Raw genomic sequence first — 5,248 nt, 5'->3', positions numbered from 1 at the left:
CCTGTGTGCAGGGCCCTCCTAGACCTCACCTTATGGATATCTTCATTTGTCTTGTCCTGATTTGCATCCTTTATAAAATAAAGCTGTAATTGTAAATAAAGAGCTTTCCTGAGTTCTGTGAGTCACTCTAGCAAATTATCCAATATGAGGGGGTCATGGGAAACTCCAAATGTATAGCCAGTTGGTCAGAAGTTCAGGTGACCTGGAGACCCCAAAACTTGCAACTGCTCTCTGAAGTGAGAGCAGTCTTCTTGGGGCCCTTAACCTGCAGAGTCTAACATTAATCCTGGGTGGTGTTGTATTGCACTGCAGTATCGTTATGCTAGATTCATGAAAGCATGATTCAAGAGCTGGACTTTATTTGCTTGGTGGCTGGGAGTCATAGGTTTATGAGAAGATGATTTTCAGGATTAGTAACTGGGATTCTGGAAGAATAATCCAGCAGAGATTGAGGCTGGCCAGAGTTCTCCCTGAGTCCTAGGCACCCTTGGTCATGTAGTCACAACGAGGATGTGCAAATGTTGGTTACCAACAATGCTTCCTTTCAAAAAATAAAGAGCAGCTACAAAGCAGCCAGCTTATATTGGTAGGGTTGGAATCACTCCAGGTAGGCCAGCCAAGAAGCTGTAGAAAATTCTCACTTGTAGGAGCAGAAGAGCAGTTGGTTCCTCTTGGTTCGTGTTCTGCAGACATCAAAGCTCATTAAGAGTCCAAGATGCAGACCCAGCCCAAGCCTTCTCTTTCAAACACAAGGGATGTAGCCACAGAACTCAGGGTACAGCTTCCCCTTTGGTATTTGGGAAACCTGGAGCCCCTTTTAAGTTTCCTGTGCTCTCCAGCCTGCTTCTTTCCAGCGACAGCTAAACACTGGGAAATTGTATTTCGGTATTTCTTGAATATCCTCTGCAAGCTGGCCATTGCGCTGCATGCTCCCCCTCTCTGGATCTGATTCAGCCTTCACTGAAACCCTACCAGAGGAGATGACTTAATCTCTGGGCCTAGTGAGTGGAGCCACGAAATTCAGATGAATTTTGCAAGACACAAACCTAAATCTATTTTGTGGCTGCTGATACACATTCCAACTTCACCACATCCGCGGTCATTCCAACCACAAACACAAAAGGTGCTATAAATTCATTTCCATGCGGTATTTCATTGTTTCTGGCATCACTCATTTCTTGATAACTCAGCTGGTCCAAATAGCCCATCCAGGTCTGTCATTGATCCCAAGAGCCCCATCGTGGTGTCTTTGATTTACTGATGGTGTTAGGCCTTAATGGCTTACAGCTGTTTCTTTCCACGAACTGTTTTTTTCTTATTGAGTTTGATGAGAAAAAATTTTGAGAGAGATACTAGACAAAAAGTTTAATTGCACTCACAGAAGCAGCAGCCTTTTTGCATTTTTTATTTAATCTTTGTGTTATAATGGTCATCAGAGAAACTAAAAAAAATATGTGCATACAAAGAAGAAAACAAAGCACCCATAATTTCATGGCCTAGAGATAATTGATGTAACATTTTTGGGATATTTTCCATGTCTTTTTTTCCATGCACACAGACACACACCCTAGAACCTACCTGGGATTACCTCTCCATGATTTTTGCCCTTGGTCCCAGCAAGCAGCAGAGGAATCATGTGGAAGCTCGTTGAAAACGCAGAATCTCAAAAAAATTTAAAAAAAAATAAAAATAAAAATAAAAAAAATAAAAAAAAGAAAAGAAAATGCAGAATCTCAGGACTTGCCCCAATCCTACTGCATCAGAATCTGCATTTTAACAAAGGAATTCTGGGTACAGGAAACGTTTACCCCATGCTGTTTGCACTCATTAAAAAAATTCTTCTATAATATGATTTTTAATTGCATAACATTCCATCATGCATATTCGCTTGCCTCTTCTCCTCTTGTCTTCCCTATTATAGGGAACACTCCAGGGAACATCCTTGAATCCCCTTTGCTTCCTATCTCTGATGATGTCACTGGGGCAATTCTTAGAAGTGAAGTTACAGAGGCAAAGGCTATGATACTATAGAATGTTTTTCATACTTCTGGACTGCTCAACAAGATTGCGAATCCGAGAAACCACGGAGAAGCCACACCGATGCAAACACACGAGGCTTGATTTACAAGCTCGAGCTGGCGTCCAGGTATACCCGACACAGAGGAGCAGGGACTTGGACCCCGAGCTCATTCACTCATCAGGAAATGCATCTTTATGGATTTGGAAAGAACTGAGAGACATTATTACCAATAGACCTATTATTTTTTTTTTTTTAAATATGGAACGCTTCACGAATTTGCGTGTCATCCTTGCGCAGGGGCCATGCTAATCTTCTCTGTATTGTTCCAATTTTAGTATATGTGCTGCCGAAGCGAGCACCAATAGACCTATTATTATGTGAAGGATTCTTCCCTGAGATTCTTCCCCTGTTTCAACTGACACTGAAACACTGAACTCTTTGGACGACAAATGTCAAGGAAATAAATGTTATGCTTTGCTAATTTAAAAAAAAAAAAAACTTCTTGAACTTCACTTTCTTGAAGTTCCTCGAAGCTAAGGGTCAAGCCTGTGATCTGCACTCTGCTGGTGAGATGCTCCAGTAAGAGTGATTCGGAGGGGAGCCAGAGAAGGGGGAGGCACCTGGTAAAGTCTGCTCTGTCGGGAGCTGGAAGGGGCAAGTGAGGGCCAACACCTTTCAGGAGTCCAGGCTTCTGGGTCCTAGACCCAGTCTGCAGTGTGATCTGATGTCTGCAGTGGGCTCTTGCCTGGAGCCTTGTCCCCAGGCAGCTTGGTCTCTGGCCTCCTGGGGGTGGGGGGAGACTGCTCCCTCAAATCCTTAAACTGGCTAAGAACCTGGCTGAGGGGTGCCTGTATGGCTCAGTGGTTTACAGTCTGCCTTTGGCCCAGGTCATAATCCCAGGGTCCTGGGATTGAGTCCCACATCAAGCTCCCTGTGGGGAGCCTGCTTCTCCCTCTGCCTATGTCTCTGCCTCTCTCTGTGTGTCTCTCATGAATAAATAAATACATAAATAAAATCTTAAAAAAAAAAAAAACTTGGCTGACCCACATTTTTAAGACTTTTTATTTTTATTTTTTATTTTTTTATTCATAGACACACAGAGAGAAAGGCAGAGACACAGGAGAAGGAGAAGCAGGCTCCATGCAGGGAGCCCAATGTGGGACTTGATCCCTGATCCCGGGTCTCCAGGATCACACCCCAGGCTGCAGGAGGCGCCAAACCGCTGCGCCACTGGGGCTGCCCCATATTTTTAAGACTTTAGATACAAGTGGCTGAAAATTTTGTATACATTCTTTTTTTTCCCCTTTTACTTATTGAAATTTAATAAAACACTGATACAAAGGGCAAACTTAACTCAAAAGTATAAGACCATAGGAACCGCTTTTCCTGCTTTCTGCCATCACCTTCCAGGCTAAGCTTGAGACAGTGGCCTTTTGGCCTAGCACAGCTTTCGCCATGGCCCTCAGCGATGCTGGACGTGCAGAAGCAGATTAAGCATACGATGGCTTTTATTGAACAAGAAGCCAACGAGAAAGCAAAGGAAATAGATGTGAAGGCAGAGGAAGCGTTCAACATTGAGAAAGGTTGTCTTGTGCAAACCCAAAGACTGAAGATTATGGGATACTGTGAGAAGAAAGAAAAGCAGATTGAGCAGCAAAAGAAAATTCAGATGTCTAATTTGATGAATCAAGCAAGGTTCAAAGTCCTCAGAGCAAGAGATGACCTTATTACAGACCTAATAAATGAAGCAAAACAGAGACTCAGCAAAGTGGTAAAAGATACAACCAGGTACCAAGTGCTGCTGGATGGACTGGTCCTCCAGGGTTTGTACCAGTTGTTGGAGCCCCGAATGATTGTTCGTTGCAGGAAACAGGATTTCCCTCTGGTGAAGGCTGCAGTGAAAAGCGATTCCTATGTACAAAATTGTCACCAAAAAAGATGTTGATGTCCAAATTGATCAGGAATGCTACCTGCCTGAGGAAATAGCTGGTGGAGTGGAGATTTATAATGGGGATAGTAAAATAAAGGTTTCCAATACTCTAGAAAGCCACCTGGACCTCATAGCCCAGCAGATGATGCCAGAAGTACGGGGAGCCTTATTTGGTGCAAATGCCAACAGGAAGTTTTTGGACTAAACCTTTGGGAGAGGTAGAGTTCATCCACTGCTCTCCTGCTGTGGCGTGGAAGTTTCTGATATTTGAAGAAACAAGATACCTGTGTGGCTTCCTCTTGCCTGTTCTCATAATCTGTATTTGTCAGTGGATACTCTGTGTAGCTAATGGCCTTATCCTAATTGTTAACGATAGAGAGAAAGTTCCACTTCATATAATCAGGAAGGCTCCTTCTTAGCTTATCTAAAAGTAGCACAACTTTTGTCAGCTTCTGTAGTGTGAAGGTGAGGGTATCAGATGGTGGTCACAGGAGCTTCACCAAGTCTCCACTCTTCCTCCAGTCCTCTGCTTCCAGTTCTTGAGCCTAGAGGTGATGTGTACGGTGTTCTCTGACATGAAGTCTTTGCTCTTAGGCTTAAAGTGCATGGGGGCGTGCATTCCTCCCAGCAGTAGTCGCTTCACCACTAACCTGTTTGGGCCTAGAAGTGTTCCTCATCTGTAAATGTGATTTTTTTAAAGATTTTATTTATTTACTCATGAGAGACACACAGAGAGAGAGGCAGAGACACAGGCAGAGAGAGAAGCAGGCTCTGTGCAGGGAGCCCAACATGGGACTCGATCCCGGGTCTCCAGGATCACGACCTGGGCTGAAGTCGGCGCTAAACTGCTGAGCCACCCAGGCTACCCTGTAAATGTGATTTAAAACCTAAGCCATGAATATGTCTTATTTATTAAAACAAAAGGTTTATGTGGAAAAAAAAAAGACCTTAGGAACCTTTCCATACACTTACACAGAAGCACAACACCCATCTTAGTGTGTAAGCAGCCCAGTTACTAATTTTACAATTATCACGTCCAATAGGTTGGGTTATTATATTAGAGAACCCATTATCCATATTGGATAATAGACACTCAATTATCTCCAGTGTATATATAATGCAGCTTCTACATCAAGTCAAAAGAATTCTCTGAGACCCAGTTCCAGATTATGTCAGATGTTGTGGATTCTGTATTTTAAAATTTATTTTATTAAGATATAACTCATACACAGGGCGCCCAGGTGGCTCAGTCAGTTGGGTGTCAGACTCTTGATTTCTGCTCCAGTCATGATCTCAAG

General features: G+C 43.2%; 1 non-coding gene and 1 pseudogene across 1 annotated transcript; one reads left to right on the top strand and one right to left on the bottom strand.

Moving 5' to 3' along the window:
- Window positions 1–2,272: 2,272 nt before the first annotated feature.
- LOC112910695 (U6 spliceosomal RNA) lies at window positions 2,273–2,379 on the bottom strand. Its single transcript, XR_003233292.2, has one exon. It is a non-coding gene; the product is annotated as a U6 spliceosomal RNA (small nuclear RNA).
- A 1,096-nt stretch (window positions 2,380–3,475) lies between these two features.
- Window positions 3,476–4,199, top strand: LOC112910661 (V-type proton ATPase subunit E 1 pseudogene; annotated as a pseudogene).
- Window positions 4,200–5,248: the final 1,049 nt, after the last annotated feature.

The sequence above is a fragment of the Vulpes vulpes genome, chromosome 2 (assembly GCF_048418805.1).
Source record: "Vulpes vulpes isolate BD-2025 chromosome 2, VulVul3, whole genome shotgun sequence".
Classification (NCBI taxonomy): Eukaryota; Metazoa; Chordata; class Mammalia; order Carnivora; family Canidae; genus Vulpes; species Vulpes vulpes.
Note: the sequence above shows the minus strand (reverse complement) of the source record. Positions and strands in the feature narration are given on the sequence as shown.